The sequence below is a fragment of the Lissotriton helveticus genome, chromosome 10 (genome assembly GCF_964261635.1).
Source record: "Lissotriton helveticus chromosome 10, aLisHel1.1, whole genome shotgun sequence".
Taxonomy (NCBI): Eukaryota; Metazoa; Chordata; class Amphibia; order Caudata; family Salamandridae; genus Lissotriton; species Lissotriton helveticus.
The window spans coordinates 283,922,706-283,946,012 of record NC_136071.1 but is presented as its reverse complement, the minus strand read 5'-3'; positions in this window follow the sequence as shown (position 1 = coordinate 283,946,012).

Genomic DNA, 23,307 nt, shown 5'->3' with positions numbered 1-23,307 from the left:
ACTAATGCCACCACACCCATAGGGGCATGTTGCCTATCACTAATGCCACCCCACCCATAGGTTCTGAAAAGCTAAGGAGTTAGGCCCCTAGGAGCATGGATTAGGCAGGGCACTATATATATCAATAAATACAAAAGAAGCCTATACCATTTATGATTTTAAGCTATCCATTTTCAGGTCAAACACAAATACTTTTGGTTTCCACCAGTATTTTATTTATACCTTTTGATTTCAGTTTTTTTATATCTCTATGTATACCATTTGTGTATGACAAGGAAAAAATAAATGCATTCTATACAACATTTACAAAGACATATAACATTATTTACAAGACCTCATTTACATTCCACATATTTACTGGGACGTACTTCACATCCTACATCCTAAATACAACATTTTGTTTTACAAAAAAAGACTTACACTTATATCTTTAAGATTTTAACTAAGTGAATCTATATCCAAAGTATAGACAAAGTCAGAAAAAGGAGCAAAACCACCGAAGGGTGACAAATTTCGATAATAGCAGAAGTGAATTCAAACTATCTGAAAACAACACTGAATTCTCGGTTCCTTATGTCGTTATGTGCTCCGTAATTGTGACAACGTGTTTCAAATCCAGGAAAACTAATTCACAGATTCTCATCAGGGCTTTGTCACTTTCTGCATAAGATGTAAAAAAACAATAAAGTTTTATTTACAACTTGTTCTCTCTTTTTGAAATACACTACTTGTGCATAGAGCTCCATTTTTTTACCTGAACAAATTGTCGAAGGAGACTTCTTGATCTTACTAACAGGCTCTTGTCGAAGTGTCTCAATCCGTATTTTTAGAAAAAGGTTCACCTTATTCGATTGTGTGGCCACTGTATTGAATCTCTGAAGAAAAAGAATAGAGGTATGTATAAATCAAACTAACTGGTAATTTGCATTCTATTTAGTATCGTGAAAAGGATTAATTCGTACCTCAAAATATCATTTTGATCAGGCCCAGGTCGCTGGTTTATCTCATATACGAAACCGTTCTTATTTCTTGTCAGAATCTATCGAGATAGATGATCATATTAGAATGACCAAGCTAGCCCTTATTAGTTTCAGTTGTTTATAAATGCCTCTCGACACGTGTAACGTACCTCTCTGGGTGCCGTGTGCGGCTTACTGTATTCTTTTCTGTCCTCTTAATTTGCTTCTATTTTTCTTCGCCGCCTTCAGTATGAATAAACCTGGCGAAAAAAGTTGTATCTCCTGGTTAACACGATGTGATGCTCAATACATGTATGCATACCTGCTCGCGGTCATCAGCCGATTCCCAATGCAGTACAAGACTCGTTTCTAGTCCCAGATATTTCCTGAAGTGCAAAAACATGGTCTTAATGTCTATTACAGACACCATCGGACTCCGTAACATTTATTTTAAAGAAAGGGGAGGTGAAAAGTATTACCTTTTTCTCGACCAGCAGCGCAGTACGATTTCACTCAGCCACTACAGTGGCCATCTTTGAAGCAATGTTTTTAACTCTTCCTACTACAATGGAGGATTCTGGGACATGTAGTGTGTATTTCATATATATCACATTATATGTCCTAAACAGTTAATTTTTAATGGGGCCAATCAATGCATCAAACCGGCAATTCCACCCTGTTTATACACCATAATTTTCCAAGATTGGAACCAAACAAACAAATTTTGGGAAATAAAATGAACCGGTGTCCATTGGTCCTTAAGCTACATGCGGAATTCTGGGATTTCAAATCTGTATTTCAATTGTGTGAACTTCTAACACCCAAAGCTATTTAGATCTAGATTAATGGGGCATAGATAGCTGTGTACTACAGTCTTGATATTTCCGACAGGTTATTTAACCCTGTCTGCTTGCTGTTGAATTTCAGGATAAGATAGGCTTCCTTTTGAAGCAGAACTCTGTCAACATCCAAAGGGCGCTCCGCTGAATTCGTAGTAAATAGAATTGACCATTTAAAATCATTTTCCCCATGGGATTTTTCAACGAAATGTTCCGTCATTGGGGCTGTCATGACTCTCTTTTTAATGCAGGACCCGTGTTGAGTGATTTTCATATTAATTTGCTGGTTAGTCTTCCCAATATAAATCTTCATACAGGGGCATATTATCACGTAAACCACATTCGTTGTTTTGCAGTTTGAAAAACCCAAATGTTTCCACTTTATGCCTAAGTGATTAAACTCATTCCTTCAATAGTGCTGGGGCAAGCCACGCAATTGCCACATTTATGGTGGCCCTCAACTGGTTTCAGGTTCCATTGGGATAGAAGGCCACTTTTAGGTTTAGGTATTGTGATATCAGCTCGGACTAACTGTTGCCCGATACTTTGATTCTTTTTTAAGGCAAAAATAGGTTTTGGAAAGGGACATTCAAGGTCTTCAAGGAGGTGCCAATTTTTGAGTATCACCTGCCTCATTCTATGTGTGTCCGGTCCATAAGTAGTTACACATACCAATCTATCCAGCTCTTGTTTCTTGTTGACCTGAAGGAGGCATTCACATGGTGTGAATCTTGCCCTTTTAAATGAATGTTTAAGAAGTTTTTTGGGATACCCTCTGTGTATCATCTCCTCACAGAAGGTTTGAGCATGTTCTTCAAAATCACTGACTTCCGTACAATTTCTCCTAAATCTTAGGAGCTGCCCGTATGGAAGATTTGCTTTTAAATCCCTCGGGTGGGCACTTCTATGGTGTAAAATGGTATTTTTGTCAGTTTCTTTCTTATACAAAGATGCTTTCAGCTGACCTTCAACACATGTAACCTCCACATCTAAGAATGTCATTTTTATTTCGCTGTACTCGATAGAGAATTTAATGTCCTCATGTCTAGCATTAAGCCATTCATGGAACGCTAATAACTCCACCTGGCTCCCCTGCCACAGGAGCCAGATGTTGTCAATATAGCGTAACCATTGATTGATATGATCTCCAAATGGATTATTAGTTTCTACTAATCTTTTCTCATATTGGGCCATATACAGCACTGTCATTTCTGGGGCATAAGGACACCCCATCGCAGTGCCTTTCACCTGCATAAAGAATTGATCATTAAAGGTGAAGTAATTCTTTTTTAGAGCAATTTCAGCCAGTTTTAATATGAACGATGTTGGCACTCTGTGTGGTCTTTCCCTGCTCTCTACGTATAGTTCCATCACTTTCAATGCCTTGTCCTGAGGGATCTGCGTATAAAGTGAAGTATCATCCATCGTCACCATTATTTGGGTTTGTTTATCAAAGGCAATTCCTTCTACCTTAGTGAGAAAATCTGTAGTGTCTCTTAAATACGATTTGACCTCCTTTAAGAATGGTTTTAAAAAGAAGTCTACGTATTTTGAGATAGGTTCAAGGCAAGAGTCACAACCCAAGACTATCAGCCGCCCTGGGGGTTCATGAGGTTTTTGTGGATTTTGGGCAAAAGGTATAAAACAGGGGTTCTGGGAAATTTTTTCACTAAAAACTCATATTTTTTTGGTCCCAGAAACCCTCCGTCCTTGCCTATTTGCAAGATCTCAGAAATCAATCCTTGTATCTGTCTGACCGGATCTTCTTGAAGCCGTCGATACCAGGTGCTATTATTGACCTGTTTGGATCCCTCAGTCAAATACATGTCTCGGGGTCAGATAACAACTGCCCCGCGTTTATCGACTTGTTTATTACCACCAAAGAATCCTCTTTCAAACTTTTTATAGCTGCTCGTTGTTTGAGACTAATATTCTGTTGTACGTATTTTTGTTAATAGATGACAATAATGTCTGCTCGAATGCATATATTTGCTTAGGGATGTTTTGAGAGGGAACGAATTTGGATTTATTTCTCAGTCCTGTCACCTCGATATTAGATGTTAGTTGCTGATTAGCAAAAAAGGCCTTCAGCCTTATTTTTCTACAAAACTCTATTGCTTTTAATTTGAGCTTTGTATAATCAGTTTGTCTACATGGCAGAAATTTCAGCCCCAAATTTAATACGGCTTCCTCATTACTAGTAAGTGCCCTTTTAGATAAATTAACTACAGTAGAGGAAACCCCTACGATTTGTAGAAGCGGTTCCGAGTTCTCATTTCCCATGGTGCTTTGTAACTTGTTTTTTGTTGGCCCTTCTCTAAAAAAGAAACCTGCTTGTTAGAGTTATTACCTCTTGTATCTGACCCTGAGGACTTGGAAGAGGACGTTTCAGAGACGGTGGAGAACCGTTTTTTTGTTCTGCCTTGATAGTTAGATAGCGCTCTACGTGATTCTGCCAGGGTATAATAATTGTCCTTCAAAAAGGGATATACATGTTCAATATTGAAGGATTTTGAATCCTTCTCAAACTTGGCACTTTTATCGTTAATCATGTTATCCTTGAAGACCTGGATATCCTTCTCGTTCTTATCTAGATAAAATCGAGAAGGATATCGGTTCTACAGAGGCACAAGATGGCTGCCAACACTACTTAGTTTGGAGTGTTGACAGACAGTTTTCAGTCAATTAGCATGAAGCTTGTGCTTGTAATGGTTCGCGTAAAGGCCTCGGACAGTAGGCGTACGGTAGAACTTCAGAAATATATATCTATGATTTTACTTTTAAATTTTTTCAGGAACCACTGAACGGATTTACACCATTTAAAAGCACAATCTACGGACCAAACTCTACCTTTTTGCCAAATTTGATGTAATTCCGTTCAGCAGTTCGGGCTGTAACCGTGTCTAACGGTCCCTATGGAAAATTGCATGGGGAAAACACGTTTTGGGACCCCCTTTTTTCTCGGCCCCCGCTTCACAAATCCCCCAAAAACGTTCAGGGAAGGAGCAGAACTGAGCAGGCCATCTTCTTGGAGAATTTCACAAAGATTCATCAATCGGCGCCAAAGTTATTCCAAATAGAATGTTGTGGATTTCCTATGGAAATTAGGTCTTAACTATAACTACCTCCTGGCTACCGCCTGTAGGTAATAGTCACTGAAAAGTTTGAAATCACATTATATTTAGGTAAAAATGTGAGTTAAAATGTAACATTTTGAACTAAAACACTGAACTTCACCAACTATAGTTTACACAGCTAATAAGAAGTTGTGCTCCCAGCAGGCTCAGCGTTGTCATCAATAATGCCATTTGAGGTGTTATCAGTGATGACAGTGATGTCATTGACAAGTCATGAGTGATGCAATTATGTGAGGTCATAAGCAGAGCCTGGTGGGGGCACAAGTCACTTTGACCTTCGTTTATTCTGTGAATTTCTGATATTTTTTGTGCAAAGTAAGATTTAATTGCTATTGCTAACCATACCGTCTCTTTAAACTTTGGTTTTGTCAGTCAATTTTGAAGGTTTCTTAAATGTAAAGTATGATCTTACTACCATACCCAACCCCCAGCAGGTGGTGAAAGTTCCGCTTTGCCTGGCCTTTGGCGTGCATGGCTTGAAGTTTGGCATAGGGTTTGGCCTGAGGCCAAGCCATGGACCCAATCACCCTTGGACGGCCAACACCCATTTATGTATTAGTTTGTACAATATCACAATTTGCTTCTGTGGGCAGTTTCTGTTTGCTGATAGTGCCTCTGGGTTCATTAACGGGTGTCCATCATTTAAATGCCTTTTTGTACCTTCATGCCCTTGAGAAGATGAGAACTCTAAGGGTTATTTGGTTAAAAAGAGCCTGTTTCTCGATTACAAAATGGCCACTTAGTTTGTGTTGAAGTTGAGTCCGAGACAGGTGTTCTGGTAATGTGATCGGATAGAGGCATGTAAATGCACGTTTGGCTTGCTCCAGAATTTAAACACACTACGGGATCAGCGTTGTCTGCCTGTTGAGCAGTAATTGAGGTACGTTTAGGGACCACAATGCCTTGGATGCGTTTTTAATATTTTTCCCTGGCTATTGGTTTTACCTGCTACTCAAATTCCCGGTCGTTATGAGAGTATCGGTGGGTAAGGTGTCTTTGAGGTGACTTTTTAGCATGGGACATGTAGGTTTTATGGTCAGTGTTACTAATTGTTTCTATTACTATTTATTTTTAGCAGTCATTTATAAGTGATTGGGCATTCATTCTGTCCCTGCTCTGGATTAAACAGGTTATTTAAGGTATTTAACGTTTTATGGCCATATCATATTATAGGATTAGGTTTTTCACAACATGTTGCACAGTGTTTGAGTTTTTGTTAGAAATGGGATAGCTGCATAGCTGAGTTTGTGCTCCGTAAACACTGGTGCTTTGAATATTACACTACACTTTGTGCTTTGAGAATTTTCCTCTATTTCACTAGCTGCACGGTATCGGGTGTGTGATTATGGCAATTCGTTTTCCATTGTTTTTGATTATGTGCTAGCGATGCATATTATGGCATTGTTTACTAAGGTTTTTCTTTTTGTCAAATTTGTGTCTGACAGTACGATTTGGATTCTTCCTGCCACAACACTGTGTCCTAAAGATGCTCTCGCAGAGCAATGATGCCATTGAGACCAAAATATTGACTGTTATCCTCTCTAACAGGATTAGATCGCACTTGATGGTGGTCTGAGTCCTTGAAAAGAATTACATTGTGAGAAATCTAATCAAATAGGCACTAAGGCATAGATGCATCAAGGTAAAATCTGCTCACAAAGGGGCAGATTCTCAGAATCTGCCCCTTTGCGACCGGTATTTTTGCATTTGGGATGTATCATCCCAAATGCAAAAATCGCAAATTAAGAAATCGCAAAATTGCGATTACTTGCATTTAAGGAATCTCAAATTGAGATTCCTTAAATGCAATGCATTAAAGTTTAAAAAATAGCGATTTCGCTAATAGGGAGCGCAAATCACCATGAAGTTGAACTTCATGGTAATTTGCAAAAACTTTGCACAATGCACTAAAGTGCATTTTTTAAAGTTTCATGTTGCGCACACACATGCCCTAAGGGCATGTGTGTGCGCAACATATGTGCACCGATCAATTTCAGTGGTGCAACAGGGTGTCCTTTGGATACCCCTGCACCCTTGAAATCGCATTCTCAATTTGCGATTCGCTAATTGCGATTCGCAAATTGAGAATGTCTTCCCATTCATTTCTATGGGTCTCTAACCCCATAGGAATGAATGGGGAGGTATTCCTTAATTGTGACTCGCAATTTGCGAGTCACAATTAAGGTATTTTAAGAAATCTCAATTTTTTTGGTGATTTCTTCATGCATTGCATTTTGCTATTCCTTAATGGTGAATTGTTATTTTTCGCTATTAAGTAATAGCAAAATGGGTTCATGATGCATCTGGGGGTAAGGAGTCTATTAGGATGGCGGGCGGACTACAGCCCGCCCGCCACCCTAGTAGTGCTGGGACTGGCTGCCAGTGGTGAGGCGGTCCTGCACTGCCAATTAGGATGCCACCGCCACAGTGGCGGAAGCATCCCGCATACATTACATTGTGGCGGGCGGTGCTGTAATCAGCACCCACCACAATGCAATATATCCATGTTGTGCATTGGCATGCACAATGTGACAGGCACCGCGTGGATTCATGAGTTGGTGGGAAAGGGAAGTTGTGAAAAGGTGAGACAAAAACAAACACAATATTCATCAAGTCGATGACCAGCAGGTCATCATTACAAATGTTTTGAATTGTTATGTTACCTATGGCTGTAAAATACAAAATACAGGAAACACACAGTTCTAACAATTGTTATTGTAAAGAAAAGAAGAATAAAACTGTATGTAAAAATGCCAAAATGGACGGTGCATCTGAGTTCTGTTTCTTGGAATGTCTGTCTTGAGTGCAGGCTGAACTGGTCTAAACAGCAGTATTATGAAGCTCCTGTGCAGAAGAAGGGAAGGCCTATGGAATGCAAAAGGGTAAATGTCAATATTCAGACCTCCCAGGATATTGCAGCATAGATTTGTAAATTTTGTGGCACAAATATTGGCATTTTGTGGCATTATTGCAGCACTTTATTTTAGTCTTAATCATTCAACCTAAAATCAATTGATTCTGTTTTAGCAGAGTATTCAACTTTGAAATAGGCATGTTAACAGTATCTGCAACTCTACGGATGCACAGCTCCAATCCTAACCTCGTGAGAGGGAGCCCTATTTCTCCCTGGGATGCTATAGCACACATGTATGCACCCTTGCTGGGGCACTGCTGCCTCCTGGACCCATGAGGTGTTACATCTCTTTATCAGGCACCCTAGGGCATTGCAATGGCTAATGTAAGCACATTGATTATTGCTATAGGCAGATAAGTGGCATGGGAGTGGGTGTAAGCCCTTTCAAAATACAGCCCCCACCTCAATGTGACTTACAGGTGCTGTGAGTGAAGTCTACACCCCAATTACAAGACAATTTCCACCACAGCTCTTCTGCGTGCAACCCCCCACCCTAGGCAGTGGACTCACACACACAGAATCCAGATCTGAGGGGTTCATTACTGCGCGTGCACTAATTGTCATTACATTTGAATACATACCTCTCAGAGTAAGAACTGATCTGGATATTTTGCAGAGTTTAAATATAGTTGACTTTCTAAAACTCCAATAACTCCAGTCCCCTTCCCAAAGAGCTTTTATTTTCGTGACTTTAACAAATGGAGCACTATGCAGTGCCATGTGGTTGCCATATTAACACGGCTGCTAGAGCCATAGCACACAGAGGCTCCCATATGCTGGTAGCTCACATTTCTGTTTTAAATAACGACACACAAAATAACTTAACTGCAGCTACCCCAGCCCTCCACTGATAGAGTTTGGTAGGCTAGTATCGAAAAAACATTTTACAGTTAATGTACACACACAGAAACACGAACACACAATAATTTATACCAGAGGCGCAACTAGAGTCAAATTTCGGGGGGGGGCTAAGAAAAAATTTCGGGGGGGCTGAATCTTTAGGCAATCGGCAGAGTCGAGCTGTAGGGGCTCTTAGAAGGGGATGAAAGCCCCATTAACATGCACAAGGTATTTTAAAGACCTGTGAAGTGCTCGGGTGCGGCTGTGTGTGTGCCCTGGAGCCGACTGAACCCAGGCTGCCACACACGATGGGGGGGGGGGGGCTGAAGCCCTTTGAGGCCAATGGGTGATGCGCGCCTGCTTGCAGCTCAATATTACAGTTAGAACCCATCATTCATCCTTTCATGTGCTAACTGGGTCACTCCCCTTCTAGACCTTCCTGATGACCCTAAGGAAAACACTCTCCAACAGCTTCTTGAGATTTCCGATGCGATTACACAGCACCAAATTCAGACCCCCAGAATTTGAGCACTCACCAGCTTATTAACGATCTCAGGGCTGAAATAGGGATCATGATATCAATGATTCATGGTGTTACTACATTAGTTAATCATTGTTGCAGAATGGCTTACCTCCCCCTCTGCTTGTCAAACCTACATTGGGAGCAGACATACAATCTGCCTGCAACCACTCCAAGTCTCATCTACAAATTACACACCAAAGGGACACTCTCCACTACTCCCCCCATTTCACCCTGTCACCTTTCCATGCACCCATGCACAACCCAAACCCACTATCAATCAAGCCAACTATCCCCTTAATCCAACGGTTGTGCATGGCCCCCTTAATCGTTCTGGGACTAGTAACACCAATCTGCCCCAGGGGCAACCACTATCATATTATGGCAGGAACCATCTTACACAACCAGCCCTTCCATGCCTGCCATCCGCCCAGAAAATCTTTATGGTTAATGTTCCTAAACTTGGCAATAGAGGGGGAAGACTCTCTGATCAACAAAGTGATCCACTGGATCCTTCACATCAGGCCCTCGAATACCGAACGTCTCTTCAATCCAGTACAAGTGCTCTATACCTCACGATCAGAGTAACTCTATTCCACCCCTACCTCTGGGTGGAACACCTAGCGGTTCCAACTTACAATCTAATGATTGACTCCCGAAAGGAAGAGCACCAGTATCCCAGGCTCTGGTCTATTGCCTCCTCCCACGCAGACAACTGCCAAAGCGAATAGGCCCACAGAAGTTGTTTCATCCAAGGGAGGATGGACTTCTGCTAGAAGTAGACGTGAGTAGTGGCTCTACCAATCCTAGTGGGTTGGAGGGCGTGAACTCCTGCACAAACACAAGTTCCAAGGACTAACACACCCCATTAATCATTACCCTTCTAATCCAAATGCTGCATCATGCCTTAGTCGTGAGTTCCATCGACAGCTTATGGTAATATGTTGGAATGTGGCTAGGCTAAATAGCAAAATGTCACTCATCACTGGAATGATCTAATTGTGGGATATGACATTTGCATCTTTCAGGAAACCTGGAGCCTAGCCCCACAATTCAAACCAGGTTATGCATGTTACTGTTCACCTGCAATCACAATAGGGAGAGGGCACCCAGCAGGGGGGGTGATCATCTGGGAGGGCATTGCTTTGAGATTCCAGATTACCCTCTGTCCAAGCCCTAGTCCAGATATCCTGGGGATTGGTATCAAGGGACCTGCAGTGGGAGATCCTATTGATTTGTGCAAAGTCAATGAAATGGGGACCAAAGGGGGTAAATCTTCCCCCACTCTCAGCCTTGGAAGAGAGCCGAGCTAGATGTCCATCTCACTTAAGAGACTTCTTGTTGTTTTTCTGGCCACTGGCGGGGGAGACCACAATCCCCAGAGTCCTACGCAGCCGGCAAGCCGCCTACGATGCCGCCCAAACGTGCCAGGAGGAACTCATAGGCTCGGGGCATCCCGTAGCGTGGGAGACTGCTTGTCGTTTTTCTGCCCACCGGAGGGGGAGACCACAATCCCTAGAGTGCTATGCGGCTGGTGTGCCGCCTACAACACGCTGCCCAAATGCGCCAGGAGGCGCTGATAAGGCTTGGGTGCATCCCGCAGCGTGGGACACTGCTCATTGTTTTTCTGGCCACCGGAGGGGAGACCACAATCCCCAGAGTGCTACGCAGCCAGCGTGCCACCTACGACGCCACCCAAATGCACCAGGAGGTGCTCATAAGGCTCGGGGTATCCCGCAGCACAGGTTTCACACAGGTGTGCCCGGGCCGTGCCAGGGCAAGGCTGGGCTGGGCCCCCCCTTGGTTCCACTGTAGCTCTAAGCTGTAAAGAACTGGTAAGAAAATGGTGAACAGCCTTTACGACGCGGCTGTTACACCGCCGTGCCGTTACAACGCGGTCTTTTCAAACGCAAGTCGTTACCACGACTTGCGCTGGAGGACGCTGCAGGACAAGGAATTTTTTGATTTACTATCCAACACCTTCCCTACTGTACGTAGGCTGGTGTTGGAATAGTAAATTAAAAAATTCCTACGTCCGCACCCCCTCCAACGCAAGTCGTGGTAACGACTTGCGTTGAAAAAAACGCGTTGTAACGGCACGCGTTGTAAAAGAACGCGTCGTAATGCCGTACATCCTAAGAAAATAATCTTCCCTTACCCCTTATACCAGCTTCTCCAGTGTCCCATCTTTCACCGCACACCTGTTGGATTGTGTTAATTGTAGTTATGTGCAGTGTTCTCCTGGGACAATACCGCAAGCGCTACACCCCTCTTCTTTCCAAATGGCAAACCTCAGTTGTCCACAAGTTACTGTGCCAGCCTCTTCCTGCACGTGCTCTGGAGATTGGATTTCATTCTGCTCAATTCTCAGCTGCGTGGAAGTTAATTTTATTCATACAGCTTCTCCCTCATCCACCCTTCCCTCAACCCTTTCTTTCCCTCACTGTTCCAGGCCAGCTTAATTTGAGCCGGAGCTTGCCGGTGCTTAGCACCGGCACCTAATTATGAGGGCCGGGTCTACAGTCACGGAGGCACGCTGCATTAAGAAGTGCACATGTCCTAGTCGCGCGTGGCACTGGCACACACAGAGAGCGTGTACTGTGCTACTGCTGTGGTGCCGTAAGTGCTGTGCTGTTTCCTGAAGTTTAAGAAAGTTACCGACGACTCGAGTCATACAGTACTGGTTGTGGTTGACTCGAATCGATCATGCATGCTGTCAGTAAATTGTAAACACAAGCACTTACTGTCGGTTGGTGACGTCACGTGACTGACAGTGACACGGATTCCTCCGGAGTCCGATTCGATTCTCAATTTAAATTATTTCCTCCTCCACACTACAGACTTCCGGCCGTGGATGAAGCCCAGTGGGCGGGACACTGCATTAGTTGTTGTTGGGCAGGGCTTTGCTGCCTTGGGCTGGTCGTCTTCTGCGGGGGTTGGGGCTAGAGGCAGTGACGCCTGCGCAGAGTATGCAAATGAATGAGCGCGCATTTTCGCTGCCCGCCCCAGCATACCTGCACCTCTCCGTCCTCACCAGCAGCCACCAAGTTTCCACAGTCAATGCAACAGGCAAACGCACGCACGTGCCTTTGAAAATAACGGGAGTCGGGACTCGGGAGCGACGACAGGTGAGGTTGGCTACTGAGTGACGTGTGGATTAGCAACTTCTGAGGGGAGATATTGTGTTGGTTACGGCTACCCTGTCTCTATTATGGATCTTTCATTATTAGAATGTACATAGCGATTCGAAAAAGACATCTGGACTTCAAGCAGGTGTGTTTGAAAACTCAATAATGCATCATGCCCGTGCCCCCCACCTACCCCCTGCTCTGATTAACACGTGGCCTGTTACCGATTATATTAAAGTCGCTGCCGCACAGTACTATCCTTGCTCGGAGCGGGAAGAAATATGGCAACTGCTGCTGAATAAATTTGAGGGATTATGGGGGTCCCTTTTGTTGTCAGAGGTCAGTCCCTGGCTGATTACTTCAGATAAATGACTGGCCTCTCTGAACGCCACCATCTCCATAACTCTTCCAACTTCCACGTTACACTCGCATTTGACTCCGTGGTGCTAAGTTGTTTGTTGGGGGTGGAGGAGGGTGGTGTGTGGTGGCACTCTGGCGAGGGTGGGGGGTAGTGAGATGGGAGGGTAAGGGAAGGGGCTGATAGATTGTTTAAAGCAGCACGTTTAGCAATGCTTTAACTGAATCATTGGTGCTTAGCTTAGTGCGAAGGGCGCAGCAGTTTCCATGACTTTAATGTAGAGTTGGGTTTTCCATTCTGATTTCCCGTTGACAGCTCTCTGTGTGCAGGCAGGCCACGTCCTTCTGTTTAGGGAAAATCTGACGGTCGTTCTTTAAAGGACACCACATCATAACGAAGCATCGGTCCATCTCCACTCTCAACAACCAGCTTCCCTCACAATCACTCACTGACTGCAACTGTGCAGTGGGATACTGTTTTTGTGGGGGAGAGCCTTTTATTACTTGCAGTCAATAAGTTAAAATACTGATATAGAATATTGAGCTACTACATCTACCTGTCACCAAGAGCTGCATGTTGAAATGCATGTGAGAGGGTGCATTAAGGGGAGATGTGGGTCGGGGACAATAGAGTAAGTGGGTGGTGCCAGAGGTGGAAGTGGACGGAGCTGAGGAAGTGGGTGTGGCTTCTGTCCAAAAATGTAAGCACCTGCCCTTAATATTTTACAAATTAAGCACTGACTCTGAGGCACCTCTGGGCACAACACAACATATGGACTGATACTTGGCTAATAAGAGCGTTTGGTTGTGACGTGCTTTAATCTTTCCTTAGACTGTCTGGGTTTATTTTTGCGAGTCTTCCCCATGTTAAAAACACTGCTTCCACTTAGCTGCTTCTTGTTCTGTTTGCACTCGGGGCCCTTGCTGAACATCGGTTTCTGCGCGATTTAGTATTTATGATGCCCTCCAAATGAACTCACTTGCCACCTTTCAATGCAAGTACATCATGACAAGATACTGGTGCCCTGGAAGGCGTGAAGCAATGGGGAGGCAGCAGTAATTGAAGAATAAGTGACGCCCAGGGCTAGGCTTGCTACAGTTTCCATTATACAGAAAATCGCAACGAGTTGTGAGAGATACACGTCAGGATGGGAACATTGCCTGACTCTCTCCTGTACTGGATTTCTGTAAAGAAAGAGGCGAGCAGACGTGTACAATAATAATCAGTAAAAATACACCACCATCCGCCCCCTGCATGGTAACCTCGCTATTCTACAGGTGTGTGTGTGTGTAGTATGTGTGACATAGTGCAGCACACAACCACTTCCTGCAGGCATCAGTGCTCCATTCTAGGGTGACAGCAAAACATGGCTCTGACCAGGAGCAAAGGGCTCAGCCATGACCTTTCAGTACTTCCTGCCAGTCAGTACTGGGAGACAGCCCTGGGAATGATGCTTACATGCTCATTAAAACTTGGCTAACTCTCTAAGACATGGATCCTTCCTCTCCAGGCCCCTAGGATGATCCCCATGTCCGAGAGCCAGAGGACCCCATGCAGCATCACATGCCTCTCATTCCTGGGGTACCATCTCTACCTCCTGACCATAGCTCGGGCAAGCCTTCTGCGGAGGCTGTCTAGCACTACCTGGGTGGTGGTAGCAACTTTATAGCTCCTCACTGGGTTGAACTAGGAGTAAGACAGTGTATGCCCAGTATAGGCCAGGCAGTGCTCTTCTACACCCCCTGATCAGGAGGCACAAACACTAAAACTTGAACCATCGCACCCAGGGTGAGACATGTGGGCACCCTGCATCTGTGTGCATGGGAGATCCATGTGCATCCAAGGCCAGTGCCACCTTGGCCAAGTTGTGGGTAATATGCTTCAGAGAATGAAATGTCTTTCCTGTAAGATAACAGGTCAGCAGACTGTGCCTAAGGGTAATGATGCCTCCAGGCAGATGTGCAAAAGGAGCCCGCAGCCCTCTTCAGCCTGCGGGCAGACGAAACTACAGCACTTAATGGCGTGCGTCTTAGGTTATGCAACTCTGAAGAATGGTACATGTCACAGACACAGTGTGGCAGAAGGAAGCACCTATTTTACGGATGAACGGGGTCAAGTGGTGACATGTGCACATGCAGCCAATCAGAAGCCATCATTTTTGTTCCTTTCTTCCTGCCAAAATAGTAAATATTGTGGTTATTGCGCTTGTTATCTGATTTGTGCTTTTTCGCCAAATCGCAAAATGCTGGAAGGTCTGAATATAGTGGAGTCAAGGACAGGTAAGATTCATGGTGAATGAGGATCAAGACAGCAGAAAATAGGCTGGTGCAGTAGTGTGTGATTAGCTAGGAAGGGAGAACAATCTCTCCACCAATCCTAGTGAAGTAGCTGGATGTACCTGAACAACCCGCAAATGTCAGTGTCATTTAGCATGCGCCTACATCAAGTGACATGCCTCCAGTGACAGTCCCCCCAGACCACAACCACTTAATTCGAGTTTGATATTGGAGCCACTTCTCTGCATTTACCAAATGAACACACGTCTCCAGTTCACAGGAGTAGGCCTCTAAGTCTTTGAGCCCTATTGTTTCCAATATATATATTACCTACTGGCAGTCGCCAGTTAATAGTTACCACAGGAAAAAATTTTTTTGACTTGCCAATATCTTTGGTGCTGGTTGATGAATCTTCACGAAATTTTCTAAAAAAATGTGACCCAGTGGGTGTTATTGTGCATGGAAAGTTTTGGGGTGATCTGTCAAGCGGTAGATGAGAAAAGGGGAGTGGGGTCAAAAAAAGTGTGTTTTCCATGTTAATTCCTAGAGGGATTTTAGACACGACTACAGCCCGAACCACTGAATGAAATTAAGCAGAAAGCTAGATCTTTGCCCAGAAAGCATGCTTTTGTAATTTGGTGTAAATCCATTTAGTAGTTTTTGAGATATTAAAGGAAAAATACATTTGAAAATCTAGAGATGCGAATACTTCGTTATTAGTTCACAATGCTTTGTGAACTCTTCCGACAACAGCAAAGATTTGATTGGCTGACCACAACCTGTGTAGAAAGTTGCGTTTGCCATTTTATGCAACAGGACACAGTCCCGTGGGCACCAAACTAAAGACTGAAAATAAATATGGGATCAGGGTAGATGTACCCTGACCCCATATGTGTGATGGAGGGGTCTTTTGAGGAACCCTTTATATGTACAACGTATTGTAAAATGGTTTGTTTTTCATGTGCGATATTCGTGAATTCACCGCGATGCTCAGCCTGGTCGCCATGTAATGTTGCAACATATTCTCAAATATCACTGTGAAAAATAAGAAAAATACATTGAGATACTCACACACTAATGTAGTCACTCCGAGAACCACTCACAATGTTATACCCACTCACACACCCACTCAGAGACACACATACTCACAGACCCTCTCTGTCACTCTCGCACCCACTCACAGACTCAGAGACTCAGGTGCTCACTCACAAACCCACTAAGACAAAAATGCACCCACTCAGTGACCCACTCACACACTCATGCACCTACTCACAGACCCACTTTGACACACACATGCCCACTCACAAACCCACTTAGACACTTACACACCTATTGACAGACCCGCTCAGACACTCACCTATCTACTCATAGACCCACACAAACTCTTGCACCCATTCAGAGACCCACTCATACAGTCATGCACCCACTCACAGACCCACTCAGAGACTCACACACCCACACCCACAGACCTCCTCAGAGATTCACACACCCACTCAGACACTCAGACACTCACACACCCACTGACAAACCCAATGAGAGACTCCCGCACCCCCTCACAGACCCTCTGAGAGACTCATGCACCCACTCACAGAAATACTCAAACACTCATGCATCCACTGACAGACCCACTGAGGCACTCACACTCCCATTCGCAGCCCACTATATCATCCACGCACCCACTCACAGGTCCACTCAGACACTTGCGCACCCACTGACAGACCCACTCAGATACTCTTCCATCCACACACAGACCTATTGAGAGACTCACGCACCCACTCACAGACCCACTCAGACACTTAAACACCCACTCATAGACCCACTCAGAGACTCATGCACCCTCTCAGAAGGCCTTTACCTTTTACTTGTGCAGGAACAGAAGGACAAAGATTCCTAATGCCGCTCTTGGGAAACACTCTCGATGCTCCTAATTTGTATAACGTCTGAAAATATCTCCAAAAGGGGAAAGGCGAGTTGTATAAAATGATAAACAACAAGAACAGACTGCCTCTGTTCATCTGATTTCTGTACACTCTGTATTCTCCTCAGCATTATGTTCTGCCTTGGAATGTAGAGTTCTAGGAAACGTCAACTTTCTATTTCTTGATATTTACATACATTCTACAGAATTAGGAACAGTCCTAAGCTCAAATAAACAATGTGCCATCAATTAACACGACTAACCAAGTCCTTAAGTTGAATGAAATGATACTTCCCTCTACGTTCTAAATTTCTTCTCATTTGTGATGCTTGGAGATCACTCCGTGACATAGGGAAGAACAGGAAATGCGCTACTTCAATTATGGGGAGTTCACAGTGAAAAACCCCACTGCGCATACTCTTGTGATGCAACGCTCTCTCTTCACTCGGTTGAGAAGGAATTGGATATAGGAAGGACTATCCTGTGCAGACTCCTCGAACACTGCTCCGGAACTGGGATGGAAATCAACTTGACGGTTCAGCCTCATGAATGGAAAGCTAACGTGATGAAATTTGGAAGCTCTACCCTGACTAACTAAATGACGGGGAAGACCTTGACAAGGTGCGTGTCTCGGAAATACTTCAGGTGAAGTGCGCGGATGTTCTGAGCAGCGCGCTGCAAATAGAATCTTGAAATGGGAGAAAAGATTAGTACTGCTCATCATTGGGAATGTCGGCCATCATGGAGTTTCTAGATTTCCATAACTTACTCCAATAAACGGATTTTCTTTCCCGAGTGGCTAAACGTGTCTTTCCATGGATTGTAGCACATATTGTGGTGTTCTTATTTCCAGGAATCCTGACACACCCACTCACAGACCCGCTTTGACACCTACACACCCATTGACAGACCCGCTCAGACACTCACCAATCTACTCATAGACCCACAGAGACTCGCGCACCCACTCACAGACCTGCTCAGACACTCACACACCCACTCACAGACCTACTTTGACACTCACTTACTGACTCACAGACCTACTTAGACACTTACACACCCCTTGACAGACCTGCTCAGACACTAACCAATCAACTCATAGACCCAGAGAGACTCATGCACCCACTCAGAGACTCACTCACACAGTCAGACACCCACAGACAGACCCACTCAGAGACTTACACACCTACTCCCAGAGCTCCTCAGAGATTCACATACGCACTCACACACCCACGCAGACACTGACACACTGATTCACATACCTACTCAGAGACTCATGCCCCACAGACTGCCCCACTGAGACACTTACACACCTACTCCCAGACCCATTCAGGCACTCACACACCCACTCTCAGCCCACGAAGACAATCACACAACCACTCACAGATCCACTCAGACACTTACACACCCACTGGAAAACCTACCCAGATATTCATCCATCTACTCACAGATCCATTGAGAGACTCACACACCCATTCACAGACCCACTCAGACACTTACACACCCACTCATAGACCTACTCAGAGGCTCATGCACTCACTCACAAACCTGCTCAGTGACTCAATCACCCACTCAAAGATCAACTGAGAGACTCATGCACCCACTCACAGACCCATTCAGACACTCACTGACCCACTAACAGACCTACTCAGAGACTCACACACTCACTCACAGACCCACTCAGACACTCATGCACCCACTCACAGAGCCACTCACATGCCCACTCACAGACTCACTCAGACACTCCTACACTCATGCAACCACTCACATATCCACTGAGACATATACACCCATTCACATCCCACTCAAAGACTCACGGACCCCCTCAGAGACTCATACACCCACTCACGGACCCCCTCAGAGACTCATACACCCACTCACAGACCCACTTTGAGACTCATGCACCCACTCACAGAACCACTCATAGACCCTCTCAGACACTGAAATATCCATTCATAGACCAATTTAGACACTGATGCACCCACTTACAGACTCACTCAGCCACTCATGCAGCCACTCACAGACCCACTCACAGACCCATTCGAGATGCACACACCTACTACCAGACCCACTGAGACACTCATGCACCCACTGACAGACCCGGTCAGACAGTCAAACAGCTAGTCAGATACAAAGAGTTACTCACACAGTTGTAATCCAGCAGTCCCTGGCATCAAATATTCAGGTGGAATGTTGTAGAAGGGGTCAGGGTACATCTACCCTGACCCCCATGGGTGCAATATAGGGGTCTGGGCACAGGTTACAGGGACATTATAGTTAGGAAATAACATTATAAATAATGTACTAAAGCAACAAAGAATACAGGGACATTATAGTTAAGAAATATAATTAAAAAGACCTCAGAAACTTACTGAAAAAAACAAAGGTTACAGGGATGTTATAGTTAGGCTTTGCAATACATGCAAAACCAGTGAAATTCAGCTGTTATAGTTACCTGAGCTAGCTATAAATTATGCGCACCGCAATGCACTGCTTATTACCTAATATGTTACATCACTCATGACATGGTGAGTGATATCACTAATGACATCTCTAACTGCATTTTTCCCCTCTTCAAAGTCGTTCCTTAAGAACAATAGGGCTCATTTATTTATTTATTTTATTTATTTATTTATTGAGAGTTTTGTATAGCGCGAACAAGACCCGTGGGTATCAGAGCGTTTCACATAGAAGTAGGATAAATATTAACAAGATGTAACCATTAAACAACATATAGATATGAGGTAGATAATTAAATGGCTATAGTTAGTGCTTATGTAACTACATTCCACTCAAGTTAGTCGATTATAATATGAGTTAACTTTACAGCATGAGGTTATGTCATTTGTCCTTTTCGTCGTACATATGAGGTAGCGGTTATATAGTTTCAGGATGTGAGATAACTGTATGAGTTCATTTTGACATGAGGTAGCAATTGGTATACATTTTAGTTACAAAAGGAAAGTCGTCAGTTTCAAACCATCATTTATCTTTCATCTAATTCACGGCAGTCCTTCCCTTTCTGGTGACGTAATTATTTTGTTTGAGGATAGCATTCGATCCCATAGTGAGACATAACCTTGTCTATATAAGGTATTTACTCATTAAGACGCTCTTCACTTCTCGCTTAAATGTTGAGGTATTAGGAATCTTCCTAATGCTTGGAGGGAGTGAGTTCCAGATTCTGGGGGCAGCTCCTGTGAACGCTCTGTCATAAGTTTTTTTCTTTCTGAATATGGCTGGACGCAGCACCAATTCTTTGGCACTCCTAGCCGGTCTGTTGCCTCCTGATAACTCAATTTTCTTGAATAGGTATCCAGGAGTCTTGTGGTGGAGTGCTCTATGGGTGATACATGCTATCTTTAGTTGAATTCTGGCCTCATAGGGTAGCCAATTTAATGCTTTCAGGTGAGGAGATATGTGGTCAAACTTCCTTGATCCAGTGATGAGTCTCGCCGCAGCGTAGAGGCAGGCTTTTAGTGGTGCTGTGGATGTTTTTGGTAAACCTGCTAAGGTGGTGCAACCATATTCAATCCTAGAGATGACTAAAGATTGGATTGCCAGTTTCAGATCTGCTTCAGAGATGAATGGTTTCAATTTTCTTAGGTAGTTCAGGTGGAAGCGGGCGCTTTTTGCCATTGAATTAATGTGAGCTTTCATGTCAAGATTCTCGTCAAGAGTAATTCCTAGCGACTTAGCTGAGTTGACTAGAGTCGGGGTGCAGTTGAGCGCGGTCACCAACTTGGTCCATTCCTTTATTTCCGTAACGCACCTTGGTGGAGAGATTAGTAAGAACTCTGTTTTTTGAGCATTTAGCTTCAGATGATTGGTAGTTAACCATTGCAGTACCCTTTTTAAAGTTTCATTCATTAGCTCAATGTCTTCAAGGGAGGCGATCTTTATATATATTTGCGTGTCATCCGCATACATATGATAAGATATCTGTGAGTCTCTGAGAATTGTTGTAAGAGGTTCGACATACAAGTTAAACAGATCAGGGGATAATGTTGATCCTTGTGGGACTCCGATTGAGTTTGGGCATGATGATGAAAATGATTGATTGACCAGGAATCGTGGTGTTCTGTTCCGTAGGAAGGATTCCAACCTTTTCAGCACATTTCCCGATACTCCCATCCTGTCCTGTAGCCTGGCCAGTAATGCTTCATGATCTACTGTGTCAAATGCCGATGACAGGTCCAGGAGAATTAGCAAGCATGCTTGATTTCGATCAAGAGCCTGTAACGCATCATCAACAATATGGAGGATCGCTGTTTCCGTGCTGTGCCCTGATCTAAATCCTGATTGGCATTCATCTAGTAGGGAGAACTTAGTGATGTGTTGGCTCAGTTGGCCCTGCACACATTTCTCAATTAGTTTGGCCAGTAGAGGGATGTTGGTCACTGGTCGAAAGTTATTCGGGTCTGTAGCATCTGCAGTTGGTTTTTTGATCAATGGAACAACTTGACCAGTTTTTAGGCAGTCTGGGAGGATCCCTTGTGATAAAGATGCATTTATTATTTTGGTCCAGATTGGCACCACAATATGGCTGATTTCTCTTAAGCATTTCGCGGGTAGGGGATCTTGGTAGTGGTTGTTAGGTTTGATTTTCGAGAGTGTTTTGGCGATCGTGTTCTGATCATATAATTCGAATGTGTCCCAGTTTGCCTTGTTTTTTGTTTTGCTACACACTGTAGTCGAGTTGGGATCGTTCTTAGTCAATGGTTGGATAGGGAGGTTTTTAGCTGCGCTTAAGAGTTCTGTTTCAAGCGCTTTGGCTTTTTTCGTGAAAAATGTAGAAAATTCCTCGCTACTTAGAGATGTTTTTACGTTTTCATGAGCTGTTTTGGTTAATTTGTTTGATTGTTGTTTCAGGATCTCAAAGAGTTTCCATGGTCTGTTTTTGGCCATATCCAGTTCCGATCTTATGAATTCCTTTTTGGAGTTGATGATCTTTTTGTTATATTGGTTTCTAATTTTTCTGAGGGCTTTCAGCTCAGGGGATGATGGGTGTTGTCTCCATTTTCTTTCGGCCATTCTTAGTTTGCGCCTATCTTCGTTCAGTGATCCGTCAAACCATGGATTTTTCGTCTTCTCCGTTATTATTTTTAGTTTTAATGGCAAGGTGTTATTGACGAGATTCCCGACTCTGCTCTGTCAGCTCATTTGCATTTTGTAAGTTGCTAGGTGGCTTTAAGTCTCTCTCACAACTTTCTACTAGTAGCTCAATATTAGCCTCTCTTGTGTCTCGAATCCATTTTTTGAAATTGGCAGGTTGAACAGTCTTGCCCTTTTTCAATATAGGTATCCGGAAAGTTATTGCATAGTGATCCGACCAGTCACATGGGGCTATTGAGAGGATTGATGTTATTTTGTTATCTGAAATAATCCAGTCAAGTGTTGCTCCTTTAGAGTGTGTAGGTTGCGTGCATGCTTGGTTGAGATTTAGCTCAGCAAGGAAATCCTTAAGCGTGTTGACTAGTTTGTCGTTGCAGTCATCCCAATGTAAGTTGAAATCTCCTAAGAATATGTTATTGGCATTCGTGTTAGAGTTGGTCGTAATGACGCTTAGGGTGGACAAAATTATTTACAACAAGGGGTGGTATTTTGTCCACTCTAAGCGTGGAAGGGTTTACTCAGACATGAGTCCCTTGCTCATTGCACCATCAGGATTCAAGCAAGCCGGGCCGAAGACGGCTGTAATGCCAGAAACCGGTCCCCGGAAGCTTGTTTCCTTCCCAGTGTAAGAATTGGCTTTTGTAGTTTGGTTTGCCCCGTTCCCATCATGCACTGGGACAGGAACAGACTAATTTGCATACAGCCAGGTTCTGAAACTGGGATGGTGCAATGAGCTAAAAAACGGTGTTGGATCTAGCCCTGATCTCTTGACTGGGTGAGAGTATTCTGCTTAATTCAGAGACTCTGTCCCTCACCACCCCTTGTTGTAAATAATGTCTGGTTTGAGGGTCCTGAGTGAGGCGGGCTTTTCCCCACACAATGCTGGCTCCACCCCCTGGGGTGCGTCTGATGTCCCTAGCCTGGCCAGTGAAAGGAAATTCCTATAACCAGTTCTAGCTGGTTCTCACACTGCCTGCACCCTGCTAGACAAAGGATTTCTCTGTATAAAAAGGGGCTGTGTCCCCTTCCAAAAGGTTCTTGTTTCTAACTTGAATCCTTCCAGGGGCGTGCTGCTGCTTGGGCCCAGGGGAATCTCTGGGCCCTGCCCAGCCTCCTGGATACCTGATGGACCCTGTGCTGGAACCCCCCTGCTTTGCCTGGGGGGATTGGAGGACTTTTCTTTGCTGATGGGCTGGTTTCTCCAACTCTTGATTCCAGGACTTTGCTGCATCCCCTGAAGAACTTTGCTGGAGGATTTCTCTTATTAGGAGCTGCTGTGCTGCCTCCTTGATGCCTCAGGACTCCT